We start from the raw sequence: 19,957 nt of genomic DNA on the forward strand, positions 1-19,957 counted from the left end.
TGCTTATAAATCTCTTTGCTCCAAATAAAGAAAAATGGGACTTTAAGCAATTCCATACTTTCATTTAGATTCTCCATTAAGTGCTGTGGCAGAATTCTTTTCAATAGGTTGACGAGAGGCACGGGTGAAGCATTAGAAAAGGAACCAGACAGATTGCTGACTCAACAGAGAATACAGAGTCACAGGGTGAGTGTTGAATGAACATGAGCCTGCAGTGATCTTGAATAAGGGTGAAAAAGAACAGAATAAGTTGGATAACCCAATTTCGCATATAAATATATTTTTTATTCCACACCACGAGACTGAAAATGATTCTGTCTTTTCAAAAAACAGTACATACAATTTCATTACAAATATTTTATTTTTGTATTGATAGTGTGACTTTTACTCTCCTCAAGTCATATTGGGATACGGTTTTACTTGTGCTGCTGCCACCTGGCATTTCTTTTGATATGAGCCTAGACCGTGACCGTCAGCAGGTTATTTGACAGTGAGGGATATCGCAACCAAGCCCAATTTTGTTCACGCACATACACTTTACAACAGGGCCACAGGAAGTAGGAGTAGGAAACCTGGCTGATTCAGGCTGTGAAAAGATATTAGAGAAAGTGCGATGACTGCAGGCTAGATAGATGAAACACACTAAAACAGCTACAGCAATCCTAGCAATTGCAAATAGGGGAACTGCAGACAGATCCCATTAAAACCAATAAGGAATTTCATAGGTTTCAGCAACAATCCGAATTCTAGATAGCAGTCCTTGAGTGTGACTGCTTTTTCAATTCTTGATTCCATAGTTAGACCAATCCCCAGTAGATAAATTGGAGTTCCCCATTGAGTTCGTTGAGGTGGAAAGAGTAATCGGGAACATGCAAGAAGATAAGTCATCAGGCTTGGATCAGTGTATGACAGAACTTTATAAAATCATGCTATTATTATTAAAAGCCTTTGCACAGATGTAAGAAGATGCCAAATGTTCCAATACAGTCATAGGTGGTCTTATTTCAATTTTGGCAAAGAAAGCTCTGTGCACCGTATACTTGTAACTTGGTTCTGCTGTTTAAGTGCTGCACTATACACGCACCAGTCTGAGACTGGCACCAGGAGTATAAAGGGACCCCAAGAGTAATGAATGTCAAACACATTGATATGCAGCACTTATGGGTAATACAAGAAACTATAGAAATATGTAATTCTGAATACAAAGAGTAAAAATTAATAAATGTACCACATGTACACAGAGGAAATAATTGTGCCTTTGCTATTAACACCAGATAGGGCACATTAATACCATGACATAATCAGGACCCACAGGAGAATAGAGCACCTAATCTTGGTGGGGTCCTCCAGTAATTTTCTCGCATTGCTGGTCATCTGAAACTAGATTGTGAGTAAAAATTACAGATCCACACAGAAGGATTTATAGTCACCATGCTAAAGGATCCACTTTACATATCGACTGAGATCTCAAATGAGTGACACATGCCAATTCTCAGCATTTCATGCTGACTGTAAGGGGGGAATTTTAACCCCCAAGAACAGGTGGGTTGGGGTTGGGTGGGAGGTTAAACAGTTAAAAATCTGAATCTCGACCCCAACCGGCCTCCAACCCGCCGATTTCCATTTTTTGCGAAGGTGGGATTGGGGCGGTAATCCGATCAGAACCGGATGATATGCATCCTAGGATGCTGAGGGAAGTGAAATAAGTTTTTTGATGAGGTAACAGAAAGGGTTGATGAGGGCAATGCAGTTGACGTGATGTACATGGATTTCCAAAAGACGTTGAACAAAGTGCCACATAATAGGCTTGCCAGCAAAGTTGAAGCCTATGGAATAAAAGGGGCAGTGGCGGCAAGAGACGGTCGGTTCTAGGACCACTGCTTTTCTTGATATATATTAATGATTTGGATGTGGGAATAACTCGGGCTGTAGAGAGGCTTTTAAACTAAATAATGGGGGGGGGGGGGGTTCAGGTGAGCGAAAATGTAAAAAGTCAAAGAGAAAGGAGAAGGCAATAGAGCAGGGTAGCGATGGGGGAAATGATAACCAGCGTGTGACAGGAAGGGGCAGAATGTATAAAAATAAGAGGGTATCCGAAAGTGGGGTCAAAGCAAGGAAAAATGGTAAAAAGACAAAATTAAAAGCTCTTTATCTGAATGCATGCAGCATTCGTAACAAGACAGATGAGTTGACGGCACAAATAGATATAAATGGGTATGATTTGATAGCCATTACAGAGACGTGGTTGCAAGGTACCCAAGGCTGGGAACTAAATATTCAGGGATACTTGACAATTCGGAAGGATAGACAGAAGGAAAAAGGAGGTGGGGTAGCAGGCAAATCTATAATAATAGCCAGTTTTTGTCTGTCCAGGGGCAGGGGTGGGGGCTGGGAGCACCTGGTCCGGACTGAGTGACAGTTGCACTGACCACCAATGGGTGATCACAGCCCGCCCGGCATCGCAATCAATCAGGGTGGGGAGCGATGGCGCGAATTTTAAAAGTTTGATTGACCTTGGGTCTGTTCCAATGAGGAGGCTGCAGTGAAGCCACTGGGCACGGGCATGGGGGGGGAGCCTACCCAGGCGTTGCTGAGGAGCGAAGAGGAGCACGTGGTGGGAACGGCGGGTGAGAGAAAGAGAGAGGGAGGGATGGAGAGAGAGGGAGGGAGGGGGAGAGAAGAAGGGAGAGGGAGGGTGTGGGTGGGAGAGGGAGGGAGAGAGGGAGAGGGTGGGCGAGAGGGGAGGGAGGACATCAGTGTTTATTTTATAGACAAAGATGATGATAACAGTCTAAACAAGTACTGTTGCAATAAAGATACTAATTTGACTGCAAATGTTTTGCGGGTCTCTGCTAGTTCAAAGAGAAAGTTATTATTTAAATGTAGAAAGGTTGCAAAGTGCTGCAGTACAGCGGGACCTGGGGGAAACACAAAAGGATAGTATGCAGGTGCAGCAAGTGATCAGGAAGGCCAATGGAATCTTGACCTTTATTACAAAGGGGATGGAGTATAAAAGCAAGGAAGTCTTGTTACAGCTGTACAGGGTATTGGTGAGGCCACACCTGGAATACTGCGTGCAGTTTTGGTTTCCATATTTACAAAAGGATATATTTGCTTTGGAGGCAGTTCAGAGAAGGTTCACTAGGTTGATCCCGGGGTTGAGTGGGTTGACTTATGAGGAAAGGTTGAGTAGGTTGGGTCTCTACTCATTGGAATTCAGAAGAATGAGAGGTGATCTTATCAAAATGTATAAGATTATGAGGAGGCTTGACAAGGTGGATGCAGAGAGGATGTTTCCACTGATGGGGGAGACTAGAACTAGAGGGCATGACCTTAGAATAAGGGGCCGCCCATTTAGAACTGAGATGAGGAGAAATTTCTTCTCTCAGAGGATTGTTAATCTGTGGAATTCGCTGCCTCAAAGAGCTGTGGAAGTTGGGACATTAAATAAATTTAAGACAGAAATAGACAGTTTCTTAAACGATAAGGGGATAAGGGGTGATGGGGAGCAGGCAGGGAAGTGGAGCTGAGTCCATGATCAGATCAGCCATGATCTTGTTGAATGGCGAAGCAGGCTCGAGGGGCAGTATGGCCTACTTCTGCTCCTATTTCTTTAGTTCTTATGTTAAACATAATTGACTAGAAAAACAATATACTGTTAATTGCAGTTACTTCGTATTTGTATTTGCCATGATGCTTGTGTGACAAAAATAGTGTATTTTTTCCTAGTTTACAGGTTATCTTTTTTCCCTGCATCTTTTAGCATAAAAATAGGCTCTTTTCAGAAAGATACAACCTATGCAATTGCATGCTGGGAGAATGGATTTTTATTCTTTCGACTCTACATTAAGTATAAAATGGAAAAAGTCAAGTCAGTGCAGTTGGTTATTAATATATGCATCTGAATAAACAGTCGCTAAGCACGTCCACATAATAAACAATCACAGACACCATTGGGCTATTAATCAATCACATATATAATCAGGATAGCCCTGATACAGAAAGCACATGTCAAATACCACAAATGATCATTGGCATGCTTTTGTGTATTTATTATGGAGACTGCTATCTATTGTCCAATTAAGTACCCCTGTCTTGCAGACTGATTTCTCAACGAACAGAATATTTCCACGGGTTTGATAAATATAAGTATCCAACCTTTTTAATGTACCAGCTAGTTATGGTTTGACCTAGTTCTGTAGGTTGATTATTTCTCCTGTTCGGTTCAAATGTTTGAATTTTGAAGACCTGGTTGATTTGTTCTCAGTGCTGCTGTCATTGACAGAAAATCCTCAATCCATCAAGAAGGCAACAGCACTGACAACAGACCTACCAGGGCTCAGATTCAGACAGATGAACACAGCAGAATTACAGGCGGAACAAACACCCCAGCAAGAACAGAGGATTGCCAGCAGAAGATTGAACACCAGGGCAGGGAAGCCTTCGAAAAAAGGCCTATTTTCAAAAGGTCTTTGATAAGGTACCACACGATAGGCTCATGACAAAGGTTAGGGCATGCGGAGTCAGGGGATAAATAGCTGAATGGATAGCAAATTGGCTAAAAAGTAGAAAGCAGAGGGTAGGGGTAAAGGATAGTATTCATACTAGAGGAAGGTAGAAAGTGGTGTTCCACAACGATCAGTGCTGGGACCACTGTTATTCATAATTTACATTAATGATTTGGACTTAGGAATAAGTAACTCAATATCAAAATTTACAGATGATACCAAACTGGGGTATAACTAACACTGAGGAAGAATGCAACATAATACAAGAAGACATTAGAAAGTTTGTAGGCTGCGCAGTTAATGAACTTTAACATAGATAAATGTGAGGTGATGCACTTTAGTGGGGAAAACAGAAACATCACCTACACCTTAGAAAATAAGAAACTTAATGGGGTAGCAGAATAAAGGGATGGAGGGTGCCGAAATTGGAGAAACCCAATGGCCCGCCCATTTCTCAGCGGTATACCGGTAGTATGTCATTTCATACTGCCGGGTATCGCTGGACAGAGTGTGCGCGGAGTGCAGCCGGCGGTGAGTCCTTTTCATTCGGGAATCTTCAGGTCCCGAGTTGTGCGCATGCGCATGCGCATGCTACTGTGAAGCTCCGCCCTTTGAGAGGCACCAACCAGAATCGACAGAGACTGCCGGCCTGAGAGTGCTGTGCAGGTATGTGTGGGGGGGGGTGGAAATCGCTGCTGTGGGGGGAGATGGCTACTTGGGGGGAGATCGCTGCTTGGGGGGGAGATGGCTGCTTGGGTGGAGATCGCTGTTGTGGGGGGGGGGGGGGAAAGAGACTGGAGGGTGAGAGATAAAAAATATTTCACAGGTAAAGATGCATATCGCCGAATGAAGATCGATTTAAAACCACCTTTTCCAGGGCAGTCTGCAGGGTTGGCGGTATGTCGGTGGTAAGTGATCAATTTGGCAATTTTGAGCGATATGTCGGCGGTGTGCATGGGTGGACAGTATGCATACTGCCCAGTGGTATGTCGCTGATGAATTTCCCGCCAGGCGGTATGCAGGTATTTTTTGATCAATTTTGCGATTTTGGGTGGTATGTCAGCGGTCCGCGGCGGTATGTCCACCAATTTTTGGCCCCTAGGTGAACAAATCATTAAAGCAGCATTGCAGGTCAGTAAAGCAGTTAAAATACTAACAAAGCACCGGGATTTATTTCTTGGGATATAGAATTCAAAAGTAGCAAAGTTATGTTAAACCTGTATAGGACCTTGGTCAGGCTGCACTTAGCCTACTGTGCACAGTTCTGGTCTCCATACTATAAAAAGGACATAGAAGCATTGGAAAAGATGCAAAAAAGATTTACAAGGATGGTACCAGAACTGAGAGATTATAGCTATTTGGAAAGGTTGAAGAGGTTGGGGCTTTTTTCTTTAATGTTTTTTTGGTGCGCATTTAAGGTTGTGCGGCCCATTCAAAATACTGTGCATGCTGGTTTTTCCTATTTACGTGGGAGCTGCAGAGCACTGCGCAGCTGTGCATTTACAGGGAACATTGCTTAGAGATGACGTGATAAGAGATCTTCAAAATTATGAATGGGTTGGACAGGATAGATGTGGAGAGAATGTTTCCACTTTTGGGAGAATCCAAAACTAAGGGCCATAAATACAAGATAGTTAATAATAAATCCAATAGGGAAAAAAGGAGAAATTGCTTTACTCAGAGAGTGATTTGAATGTGGAACTCGCTATCACAAGAAATGGTTGAGGTAAATAGCTTAGATGCTCTCAAAAGGAAACTAGACAAGTATATGAGAATAAAGGAATAGAAACATATGCTGAAAGACTGAGATGAGGTAGATGGAATGGGAGGAGACTCGTGTGGAGTATAAGCACCAGCACAGACTAGTTGGACTGAATGGCTTGTTTCTGTGCTGTATATTTCGATGGAAAATACAGAATTCTTGTATTTGGCTGAAGATTGGCACAGTGGAGTCCTCAAACTAGTGAAGTTTTTTCTGGAGCTAGTCAATTTCCACTGTACTAAATGGGTCCTGGTTATACGAATGAGTGGAACCAAGAAAGAGTATTTGCTCAGGGATATACTGCATAAAAGATAAGTTGGAATGCAACACATAAAAGAACATAAGAAATAGGAGCAGGAGTAGGCCATTTGCCTCCTCGAGCCTGTTCCGCCATTTAATAAGATAATGGCTGATCTGATCATGGACTCAGCTCCATTTCCCTGCCCGCTCCCCATAACCCTTTATTCCCTTATCGCTCAAAAATCTGTCTATCTCCGTCTTAAATATATTCAATGACCCAGCCTCCAAGCTCTCTGGGGCAGAGAATTCCACAGATTTACAACCCTCGAGAAGAAATTCCTCCTCATCTTAGTTTTATTTGGGCGGCCCCTTATTCTGAGATTATACCCCCTAGTTTTAGTTTCCCCTATGAGTGGAAATATCCTCTCTGCATCCACCTTGGCGAGTCCCCTTCACATGGGCCCAAATTTAGCACACCAGTTTTTTCGGCGCACTCACCGGAGATGCGCCGACTTCCGAGGGTGGAAACGGCGCCGAAAAGATCTCCCCGGATTCTGGCTGCTCTGTGGCCTCTCCCTTGGCTTGGCATGGCGTGGTCTGTCCATTAGGGGGCGGAGCTAGGACCCTGTGCGAAAAACAGTGCCGACAGCTCCATGCATGCGCACTGGAGGTTTCGCACATGCGCAGTAGCTCCTGCCCCCAGCCGTGCTGCAGCATGGGACCCGATGCATCCCACCCCTATCCCAGGCCGAGTGGCCTCTCGGAGGGAGTGTCGGAGGGAGAGTCGGAGGTGGCCCGCTGACTTCCCGGGCCGAGTTAGGAAGGTAGGACTTAAATTTTATTTTTTATTTATTATTGATGCTTCTTGAATGTTGTTGTGAAGGTGTTTAGTGCTTTGCAAGGTCCTCTCCGCTTCCCTCCCCCCCCCCATCTCTGGCTACCTTCGCTGATTTCTTAACTCTCCGCAAGGGTTTTCTGTGCGGCCACAAGTGGCCTCATACAATGGCCTAAATTAGTTTGGAGCAACTATTAGCTGTCCAAAGTGGTTTAAATGGCCAAAATGGGCGTAGGTGGCTGGTAACGTCCCCTCTTGAAAAAAAAAACTAAACTAAACTAAAAAAATCCGAACTAACTCACTTACACTGGCGCAAATTGAATGTGCAAAATGAGGATTTTTAAGATACTACAGAAAAATCAAGTTGCTTCAAAAAAAAACAGAGTAACTCCTGGGCCCTATCATATATATTTCGATAAGATCATCTCTCATTCTTCTGAACTCCAATGAGTATAGGCCCAGCCTACTCAACCTAACTCAATAAATCAACCCCCTCATCTCCGGAATCAACCTAGTGAACCTTCTCTGAACAGCCTCCAATGCAAGTATATCTTTCCTTAAATACAGAGATTAAAACTGTACATAGTACTCTAGGTGTGGCCTCACCTGTTAAGTTCAGAATAACTCCGAGACTGTGTTGAAAGCTCAAACCATTGTGACCTTGGTCTCTTTAAAATCACTCCAAAGTGAGGCAGCAGCATGGTAGGCTGCCTTTTATACCTGCTTGTTCCAGGGTGCACAGGTGACCCATAGGTCTCCCACAGGTGTGCCCCCTAGTGGCAAATCTTACACATAGGTGAGGTTCACATACATAACATCACCAATACTCTGTACAGTTGTAGCAGGACTTCTTTGCTTTTATACTCTATCCCCCTTGCAATAAAGGCCAACTTTTCATTTGCCTTCCTGATTCATTGCTGTACCTGCATACTAACTTTTTGTGTTTCATGTACAAGAACCCCCAGGTCCCTCTGTACTGGAGCACTTTGCAATTTTTCTCTATTTAAATTGTAATTTCCTTTTTTATTTTTTCTGCCAAAGTGGATAACTTCATTTTCCCACATTGTACTCCATCTGCCAAATTTTTGCCCACTCACTTAGCCTGTCTATATCTCTTTGCAGATTTTTTGTGTCCTCCTCACAACTTGCTTTCCCACCCATCTTTGTATCATCAGCAAACTTGGCTACATTACACTCGGTCCCTTCATCCAAGTCATTAATATAGATTGTAAATAGTTGAGGCCCCAGCACCGATCCCTGCAGCATCCCACTAGTTATTGTTTGCCAACCGGAAAATAACCCATTTATCCCGACTCTCTATTTTCTGTTATTTAGCCAATCCTCTATCCATGCTAATATATTATCCCCAACCCTGTGAGCTTTTATCTTGTGCAGTATCCTTTTATGTGGCACCTTATTGACTGCCTTCTGGAAATCCAAATACACCACATCCACTGGTTCCCCCTTATCCACCCTGCTCGTTACATCCTCAAAGAACTCCAGCAAATTTGTCAAACACGATTTCCCTTTCATAAAACCATGCTGACTCTGCTTGATTGAATTATGCTTTTCCAAATGTCCTGCTACTGCTTCCTTAATAATGGACTACAGCATTTTCCCAATGACAGATGTTAGGCTAACTATAGACTATAGTTTCCTGCTTTTTGTCTGCCTCCTTTTTTAAATAGGGGCGTTACATTTGCGGTTTTCCAATCCGCTGGGACCTCCTCAGAATCCAGGGAATTTGGGTAGATTACCATGAATGCATCCACTATCTCTGCAACCACTTCTTTTAGGACCCGAGGATGTAAGCCATCAGGTACAGGGGATTTGTCCGCCTTTAGTCCCATTATTTTTCTGAGTACTACTTCTTTAGTGATAGTGATCGTGTTAAGTTCCTCCTTCCCTATAGCCCCTTGATTATCCATTATTGGGATGTTTTTAGTGTCTTCTACTATGAAGACCGATGCAAAATATTTGTTCAAAGTCTCTGCCATTTCCCTGTTCCCCATTATTAATTCCCCAGTCTCATCCTCTAGGGGACTAACATTTAGTTTAGCCACTCTTTTACTTTTTATGTACCTGTAGGAACTATCTGTTTTTATATTTCATGCTAATTTACTTTCATAATCTATCTTCGATCTCTTTATTATTTTTTTAGTCGTTCTTTGCTGGCTTTTAAAAGTTTACCAGTCCTCTGGCCTCCCACTAGTCTTGGCCACATTGTATGTCCTTGTTTTCAATTTGATACCATCCCTTATTTCCTTAGTTAGCCACGGATGGTTATCCTTAGAACAAAAAGGATATATTTTTGTTGAGAGTTATGAAATATCTCCTTAAATGTCTGCCACTGCTCATCAACCATCCCACACTTGAATCTATTTTCCCAGTCCACTTTAGCCAACTCTGCCTTCATACCTTTGTAGTCTCCTTTATTTAAGCTTAGGACAGAAAGCTTAAGAAAAAAGATTATCTGGTCACTTATTTCATTGCTGTGCACAAATTTGCTGCTGCATTTCCTACAATGACTACATTTAAAAAAAAAAAGAGTACTTTAGTGGCTGCAAGCATTTTGGGACTTCTTGAGGTCATGAAAGGCACGATACAAATGCAAGTTTTTCTTTCTTTCTTACTTTAGTTAATGGTGTCAAAGGCAGCAGAGGAATTGAGTAGAATGAAGTAAGGCAGTTAGCCACCGTTGCAAAGGATGTCATTTATGACTCTAATCAGTGCAGTTTCAATTCATTGGATTGGACGGAAGCCAAATAGGAATGTAGTTGGGAGGCAACATTTTCCAATATTTTGGAAAGGAAGGGAAGATTAGAGAATAGGTGTGTGTTGGAGAGATCAGAGAGACTGAGGGTGTGCTTTTTTTCCAGTGATGATGGCAGTTTTGAAGGAGGTAAATTGGTGCCAGATAATAGAAACATATTGACGATATTTAGAAGAGACCCAGGAGAAGAATTCAGGTGGTTAGGACTTGAGATGAGCGAGGATTGTGAAAGTGGGTACTGGGCATCATACATGAGTTAAGTGTAATGAGAGCTAGGGTGGAAATGGGTGAAATACTGTGGAGTTGTGGGAACACTTCAAGAAAGAGAGCAGGATGGAGGAAGCCCATCCACTCTGCCAAGTACAAGTAGTAGATATTATACAGGGTTACCATCTTAGTGTGTTCCCAGATTACACACAACCATGGATACTGTGCATAATTTGCTTCAGTAGCTGTTAACCTCCCTCTTCGAGGTTCTTGGATTTGAAAGGGGAAATACTAAGCCAGGTGAATAAAGAAAGGGATAAAATTACAGGAAAGGGGAAAGTTTATCTAAAATGCCCCCATGAAGAAAGTTAAAAAGAAATTGAGTGGTATATTTTATGCCATTACAGGTAACAAATGACTGATAAATGAAGATTAAACCTTATTTACAAATGTGTCATTAACTAGCTCAAAAACACAAATGTTTCTGCCAATCACGAAGAATCCTGTCTCAATGCCTATTGCACAAGTAAAGCACCAACAGCATTGCATTAAGTCTCCATTAAAGAGTAGAGTGATCTGACTGCTGCCGTTTACGCCTATCTGTCACAAAGAATTATTGTCTCATTTTAGCATCCTACAACAATGAAACTTCTCACATATATCAATTATCATCACTTAATCTCAAAATATGTTTAGAAAAACTTACCTGTTCAAAATGTAAATGGTAGCTTTATAAATTAAAACATATTTAATTAGCAGACCTTCAACTCAGAAGATGGTCTCCTAACCAAGCAGTTCTCGTAAACATGAAGTCTCCCTCAATTTTTTTTTTACCTTTCACTCTCACAATTCCTCCAATTGAATCCCTCCAATCAGGACTTTCCCTGATCCTCCCACAGCATGGAAACAGCTCGAATCAACATCACAAACAAGATTCTTTGTGACTATAGTGCATTCTCCTTCCTCAGCTTCTCTGCAGCATTTGGTATGGTCCTCCAGCGTCTCTCTCCCATTGTCATGCTCAGAGGGACTGCCTTCTTACCTATCTGATCAAAGCTAGGGCGTTTCCAGTAATGGCTTCTCTTCCCACCCCACACAGTCACCTCGCAAGATTCCCAAGGATTCATCCTTGGCCCTTTCCCCTTCTTCATCTACATCCTACTCCTTGGCAAAATGCTCTGGTTACATGGCGTCAGCTTCCGTATCTAAACTAATGCACCGCTCTACCTCTCCATCACCTCTCCCGACCTCTCCATTGCCTCTGTGCTGTTAGATTGATTGTCCAATAACCAGTTTTGAAGGAGCTAAACAAGACCAAAAGCATTTCTTTGGCCTCCATTACAAAATTTGTATCCACACCACTGACTCCATCCCCATTCCCCAGCCACTGTCGCAGACTGAACCAGGGTGTTTATAACTTCAATGTCTAATTCAACCTCAAGATGAACTTCCGACCCCATATGCGCTCCATTACATAACTATTGTGTTCCGAACACAGATGAGAGTGCACACAGGGAGGTTAGAGTAACAGTGACCTCAGTCTTCAATAAGACACTCCAGAGTGAGGAACAGGCCTTCGGGGCCAGCTTATATATAGTGCTCCCAAGGGATGCTGGGATCCCTTGGGACATCAGGGGATGAGCTCCCTGGTGATGGAACATGGGAGTGCATGCTTTACAGATACACAACATCACTGTCCCCCACAAAGTCAAAGTAAAAACTATTTACAAGGTGAGGCGGTCGGGAGTCTTTCTTTCCCTGGTGGACCGCCTAGGTACAAATGTCTGTTCTGGTGTGTTGGCTGTGCCCTCGCTGGGCTGGTGTGTTGTTGACCCTGCAGGGCTGCTGGGTGAGTCTGGCCTTGCTGGGCTGTTGGGCGTGATGGGTTCGATTTCCTGGTCCGGCGTGATGTCGTTGATCCTTTGGGTGTGTGTTGTGGGCTCGAAAAAGATGGTGTCTGCTGTGGGTTGTTCCGGGCAGTCTGTGAACTGCAGCCTCGTTTGGTCCAGGTGCTTTCTGCAAATTTGTCCATTGTCTAGTTTGACTACAAACACCCTACTCCCTTCTTTAGCTATCACCGTGCCCGTGATCCACTTGGGACCATGTCCATAGTTTAGCACATACACAGGGTCATTCAGATCAATTTCCCGTGACACAGTGGCGCGACCATCGTTTACATTTTGTTGCTGCCGCCTGCTCTCTACCTGATCATGCAGGTTGGGGTGAACCAGCGAGAGTCTGGTTTTAAGTGTCCTTTTCATGACTAGCTCAGCCGGGGGCACCCCTGTGAGCGAGTGGGGTCTCATGCGGTAGCTGAGCAGTACTCGGGACAGGCGGGTTTGGAGTGAGCCTTCTGTGACTCGTTTAAGGCTCTGTTTGATTGTTTGTACTGCCCGCTCTGCCTGCCCATTGGAGGCTGATTTAAACGGGGCCGAGGTGACATGTTTGATCCCATTGTGGGTCATGATTTCTTTAAATTCGGCACTGGTGAAACACGGCCCGTTGTCACTGACCAGTATGTCCGACAAGCCATGGGTGGCAAATATGGCCCTTAGGCTTTCAATGTGGTGGTGGCCCGACATTATTTCACATTCAATCCATTTTGAAAAAGCATCCACCACCACCAGGAACATTTTACCGAGAAACGGGCCCGCATAGTCGACATGGATCCTCGATCATGGTCTGGAGGGCCAGGACCACAAACTTAGTGGTGCCTCTCTGGGCGCGTTGCTCAACTGAGCACATACGCTGCATGGCCGTACACAGAACTCTAAGTAAGAGTCGAAACCGGGCCACCACACGTGAGATCTGGCTATCGCTTTCAACATTACTATACCCGGGTGTGTGCTGTGAAGATCCGTGATGAATGTCTCCCTGGCCTTTTTTGTCAGCACTACGCGGTTACCCCACAACAGGCATTCTGCCTGAATGGACAGCTCGTCCTTTCGCCGCTGGAACGGCTTGATTGGCTCTTGCATTTCAACAGGGATGTTGGCCCAGCTCCCATGCAGTACACAGTTTTTTACTAGGGACAGCAGAGGATCTTGGCTGGTCCAAGTCCTAATCTGGCGGGCTGTGACAGGTGAGTTATCATTTTAAAACGCTTTCATGACCATCAACAAGTCTGCAGGCTGCGCCACCATCAACAAGTTTGCAGGCTGCGCCATTTCTACCCCCGTGGTGGGCAATGGTAGCCGACGGAGAGCATCCGCACAGTTCTCGGTGCCTGGCCTGTGGCGGATGGAATAGTTATACGGAGATAGCGCGAGTGCCCACCTTTGTATGCGGGCTAAGGCATTAGTATTTATCCCCTTGTTTTCAACGAACAGGGATATGAGGGGCTTGTGATCGGTTTCCAGCTCAAATTTGAGGCCAAACAGATACTGATGCATTTTTTTTACCCCGAACACACACGCTAATGTCTCTTTCTCAATCATGCTGTAGGCCCTCTCGGCCTTAGACAAGCTCCTGGAAGCATAGGCGTCAGGTTGCAACTTCCCCGCAACATTAGCTTGTTGTAATATACACCTGACTCCGTACGACGATGCGTCATATGCTAGCACAAGTCTTTTACACGGGTTATACAATACAAGCAGCTTGTTGGAGCATAAAATGTTTCTGGCTTTCTCAAATGCAATTATTTGTTTTTTTCCCCATACTCAGTTCTCACCTTTGCGCAATAACACATGTAGGGGCTCTAAAAGGGTGCTTAACCCCGGTAGGAAGTTACCAAAATAGTTGAGGAGACCCAGGAATGACCGCAGCTCCGTGACGTTCTGTGGCCTGGGCGCGTTCTTGATAGCCTCTGTCTTGGCGTCTGTGGGCCGAATGCCGTCCGCCGCAATCTTTCTCCCCAAAAACTCCACTTCAGTTGCCATGAAAACGCATTTCGACCTCTTCAGCCGCAGCCCTACGAGATCCAGTCGCTGGAGGACCTCCTCCAGGCTTTGTAGGTGCTCAGCGGTGTCCCGATTCATGACCAATATATCGTCCTGAAAGACCACCGTGTGTAGTACCGACTTGAGTAGGCTCTCCATGTTTTTCTCGAAGATCGCTGCAACCAACCGAATTCCAAAAGGGCATCTATTGTAGATGAACAATCCCTTGTGCGTGTTGATGCAAGTGAGGCCCTTCAAAGACTCCTCCAGCTCCTGCATCATGTGGGCCGAAGTCAGGTCGAGCTTGATGAACGTCTTGCCTCCTGCCAGCGTCGCAAATAGATCGTCTGCCTTAGGTAGCGTGTATTGGTCCTGTAGCAAGAAACGATTAACAGTTACTTTATAATCACCGCAAATCCTGACCGTGCCATTACTTTTGAGTACTGGAACAATCGGGCTGGCTCACTCACTGAATTCCACTGGGGAGATGATGCCCTCGCGTTGCAGCCTGTCCAGCTCGATTTCCACTCTCTCCCTTCATCGTGAGATACCGCTCGCGCCTTGTGGTGAATGGGTCGTGCCTCTGGGACCAAGTGGATCCGCACCTTCGCCCCGGAAAAGTTTTCAATGCCTGGCTCAAAAAGGGAAGGAAATTTGTTAAGAACCTGGGTACATGAGGCCTCATCGACATGTGATAGCGCTCGGATGTCATCCCAGTTCCAGTGGATTTTGCCCAGCCAACTCCTTCCAAGCAGTGTGGGGCCATCGCATGGGACAATCCAGAGTGGCAGTTCGTGTACCGTGCCCTCGTAGGTGACCTTGACCATGGTGCTGCCCAGGACAGTGATAAGCTCTTTGGTGTACGTTCTCAGTTTCGTGTGGATGGGGCTCAGGGCTGATCTGAATGCCTTGTTGCACCACAGTCTCTCAAACATCTTTTTACTCATGATGGATTGGCTAGCGCCAGTGTCCAGTTCCATGGCTACGGGTATGCCATTCAATTTTACGTTTAGCATTATAGGTGGACATTTCGTCGAAAATGTGTGCACCCCGTGTACTTCAGCATCTGCCTCCTCTCTCTGAGGCTCGAAATTGCTTTGACCGATGGACCGATCTTCCTCTGCCACGTGGTGGGTAGCAGATTTTGCAGAGCTTGCAAGCTCGTTGGAGGTGCCCCATTGTTCCACAGCTCTTGCAAACATACTCTTTGAAGCGGTATGAATAGGCTGAATGGAAGCCTCCACAACGCCAAAAAGGTGTGAATTGCCTTGCATTCATCCTTTGTTGGGGACCCTGAGTCATCCGGGTCACCTGAGGCCTGCTGGCAGTTGCAGACTTGTGGGTTCTGCCCTGTACATTTCTGCTCGCAAACACAGTTTCAGTTAATTTATGAACATTGCTAGCACTGTGTGCTGAGAGATTTGTTTGGTGTTATCACTGGTAGACATAAACGTCTGTGCTATCGCAATGGCCTTACTGAGGGTCGGTGTCTCTACAATCAAAAGCGTTCGTAGGATGGTCTCGTGGCCAATGCCCAGTACAAGAAAGTCTCTGAGCATTTGCTCCAGGTAGCCATCAAACTCACATTGTCCTGCAAGTCGCCTTAGCCCGATGACGTAGCTCGCCACTTCCTGACCTTCGGATCGCTGGCACGTGTCGAACCGATACCTCGCCATCAGCACGCTCTCTCTCGGGTTAAGATGCTCCCGAACCAGCGTACACAGCTCCTCATACAACTTACCTGTGGGTTTCATCGGAGCCAGAAGATTCTTCATGAGGCTGTAGGTCGATGCCCCGCAGACCGTGAGGAGGACTGCTCTCCTTTTTGCAGCGCTTCCTTCTCCGTCCAGCTCGCTGGCTACAAAGTACTGGTCTAGCCCTTCGACATAGGCTTCCCAGTCGTCACCCTCCGAGAACTTCCCCAGGATGCCCACAGTTTGCTGCATCTTTGCGTTGGATTCGTATTCTCGTCACCGGTTGTTGTGTTTCTAACACAGATGAGGCTGCACACAGGGAGGTTAAAGTAACAGTGACCCCAGCCTTTAATAAGAAATTCCAGAGTGAGGAACAGGCCTTAGGGGCCGGCTTATATACAGTGCTCCCAAGGGATGCTGGGATCCCTTGGGACTTCAGGGGATGAGCTCCCTGGTGGCGGAACATGGGAGTGCATGCTTTACAGATACACAACATCAACCGCCTACTTTCACCTCCGTAACATTGCAACCCCCACCCCATCTCCCGCTGAAACTCTCATCTATGCCTTCATTATCTCCTGGCCGACCTCCCACCCTCCCCCATCTGCAAACTTCATCTCATCTAAAATTATGCTGCCCATATCCTATCCTGTACTAAGTCCTGTTCGCCCATCACCATGGTCTTCTCTGACCTAAATTGGCTCCAGGTCTCTCCATAGTTTCACACCTCCCTTTCTCTGAAACCTCCTCCATCCCTACAATCCATCTGAACTCTGTTCATCTGAATCTGGCCTCTCCTGTATTTCCCCCCTCCCTTTACCCCAGTGCTGGTAGCCATGGCTTGTGCTGCTAGCCCCATATTCTGGAATTCCCTCCCTCGATCGCTCTGCTCCTCCACCTTACCATTCTCCTTCAAATGCACCTCTTTAGCCTAGCTGTTGGTCATTCCTCCTAATATTGCTTTCTTTGACTTGGGATTCATTTTTTTCCTTATGCCTATGTGAAGTGCGTGAGTCATGATGTATGTTAAAGGCACTACATAAATGCAGGTTATTGCTGTTGATTGAAGTCTGTAAGTAGTAGAATTCAGGATATGTATGCAATTAAATTGTCACCTTCATCATTCATGATGGTATTTACTGCATCATACTATCAAAAGGGCAAGTTGTATAAATCTTTTTTCATATCAATTCTGGGATCAATTGGCAGGTAGAGACAAATGTATTATGACTGAACACTTTTTAAAATGTTAAAAAACTGTAATTTGCCTTTCCTTAATTCTGGAAATACCACACAGTACATACCAAAATGAAAGGGGCCATAATTCAGCCCCCAAAACTTTAAATGAAAGAAGAATGGTTACTGAAAATGAATTTACAAAAGCTTGAAAATTACAAAATAAGGAAATAACAAAATAAGGAAATCATAACATATACTGCATGGCAGGAAGACAGACTTACTAGAAGTAGAAAAGTTAACAAGTACATTATATTAATTCATGGAGTAAAATAGTGAGGTAGGTCCACCTACCAATTCGAACAAAATTCGAAAAGAATAGGAGGCGACATGAGGAAAAACTTATTTATGCAACGAGTGGTTAGGATTTGGAATGCACTGCCTGATAGGCAGATTCAATAGTAGTAGAAACAGATTCAATAATAGTTTTCAAAAGGGAATTGGATAAATACTTGCAGGAGAAAAAATTGCAAGGATATGGGGAAAGAGCAGGTGAGTGGGATGAACTAGATTGTTCTTGGAAACAGCTGCCGCAGACTCGACGGGCCAAATGGCCTCCTTCTGTGCTGTACTAACCTATGATTCTATGAACATACAACCATCATCATTAGTCACTGGTGCAAAACTTGCCTGGAATTACAGAATGAAATAAAATAAGCACTAATCTACCAATAAGGAGCAATTAATGTGCAATATTAATCGTAGTTTTGTGCTGTTTTTCTTGAAATCTTTGTTGGCTTGGGTTCAATATGACAAAATTCAGATTTAACAGCACGATGTAATGCTGCAGTATACTAATCAAGATATAACATGCTCCTTAGTACAAGCAAGGTTGTTTTAATTTAATTATAAGATAACTTTACTTATATGCTGGGAAGCATGGATATGAATCACCAGCATTTACATTTGGTACTTGTTGCACATGCTTTAGGAGTAAGAAAACTTGGTTGGTGCTTAGCTGTCTGGTTCATTATGATTGCATCTGGCAAACACTCAATTTCCAGCTGCAGCATAGAAACATAGAAAATAGGTGCAGGAGAAGGCCATTCGGCCCTTCGAGCCTGCACCACCATTCGATGAGATCATGGCTGATCTTTCCCTCAGTACCCCTTTCCTGCTTTCTCTCCATACCCCTTGATCCCTTTAGCCATAAGGGCCATATCTAACTCCCTCTTGAATATATCCAATGAACTGGCATCAACAACTCTCTGCGGCAGGGAATTCCACAGGTTAACAACTCTCTGAGTGAAGAAATTTCTACTCATCTCAGTCCTAAATCGCCTACCCCTTATCTTAAGACTGTGAATCCTGGTTCTTGACTTTGCCAACATCAGGAACAATCTACCTACATCTATCCTGTCCCGTCCCGTCAGAATCTTGTATGTTTCTATGAGATCCCCTCTCATCCTTCTAAACTCCAAAGTATAAAGGCCCAGTTGATCCAGTCTCTCCTCATATGTCAGTCCGGCCACCCCGGGAATTTTCGCTGCACTCCCTCAATAGCAAGAATGTCCTTCCTCAGATTAGGAGACCAAAATTGAACACAATATTCCAGGTGAGGCCTCACCAGGGCCCTGTACAGCTGCAGTAAGACCTCCCTGCTCCTATACTCAAATCCCCTAGCTATGAAGGCCAACATACCATTTGCCTTCTTTACCACCTGCTGTACCTGCATGCCAACTTTCAATGACTGATGAACCATGACACCCAGATCTCGTTGCATCTTCCCTTTTCCTAATCTGCCACCATTCAGATAATATTCTGTCTTCGCGTTTTTGCCCCCAAAGTGGTAACCACACATTTATCCACATTATACTGCATCTGCCATGCATTTGCCCACTCACCTAACTGGTCTAAGTCACCCTGCAGCCGCTTAGCATCCTCCTCACAGCTCACACCGCCACCCAGTTTAGTGTCATCTGCAAACTTGGAGATATTACACTCAATTCCTTCATCCAAATCATTGATGTATATTGTAAAGAGCTGGGATCCTAGCACTGAGCCCTGCGGCACTCCACTAGTCACTGCCTGCCATTCTGAAAAGGACCCGTTTATTCCGACTCTCTGCTTCCTGTCTGCCAACCAGTTCTCTATCCACATCAGTATATTACCCCCAATACCATGTGCTTTGATTTTGCACACCAATCTCTTGTGTGGGACCTTGTCAAAAGCCTTTTGAAAGTCCAAATACACCACATCCACTGGTTCTCCCTTGTCCACTCTACTAGTTACATCCTCAAAAAATTCCAGAAGATTTGTCAAGCATGATTTCCCCTTCATAAAGCCATGCTGACTTGGACCGATCCTGTCACTGTTTTCCAAATGCGCTGCTATTTCATCCTTAATAATTGATTCAAACATTTTCCCCACCAGTGATGTAGGCTAACCGATCTATAATTACCCGCTTTCTCGCGCCCTTCCTTTTTAAAAAGTGGTGTTACATTAGTTTCCCGCCAGTCTATAGGAACTGATCCCGAGTCGATATACTGTTGGAAAATGATCACCAATGCCTCCACTATTTCTAGGGCCACTTTCTTAAGTACTCTGGGATGCAGACTATCAGGCCCCGGGGATTTATCGGCCTTCAATCCCATCAATTTCCCGCCGAATAAGGATATCCTTCAGTTCCTCCTTCTCACTAGACCCTCGGTCCCCTAGTGCTTCCGGAAGGTTATTTGTGTCTTCCTTCGTGAAGACAGAACCAAAGAGTATTTGTTCAATTGGTCTACCATTTCTTTGTTCCCCATTATAAATTCACCTGAATCCGACTGCAAGGGACCTACATTTGTCTTCACTAACCTTTTTCTCTTCACATATCTATAGA

At 44.6% G+C, this 19,957-nt stretch overlaps 1 protein-coding gene across 4 annotated transcripts in view; it reads right to left on the reverse strand.

Annotated features, from left to right (window-relative positions):
• The window catches only part of kiaa0586 (KIAA0586 ortholog), an 800,223-nt gene that overhangs the window by 446,117 nt on the left and 334,149 nt on the right, over positions 1–19,957 (reverse strand). The gene's annotated exons all lie outside the window — the stretch shown is intronic.

The sequence above is a fragment of the Pristiophorus japonicus genome, chromosome 4, assembly GCF_044704955.1.
Source record: "Pristiophorus japonicus isolate sPriJap1 chromosome 4, sPriJap1.hap1, whole genome shotgun sequence".
Classification (NCBI taxonomy): domain Eukaryota; kingdom Metazoa; phylum Chordata; class Chondrichthyes; family Pristiophoridae; genus Pristiophorus; species Pristiophorus japonicus.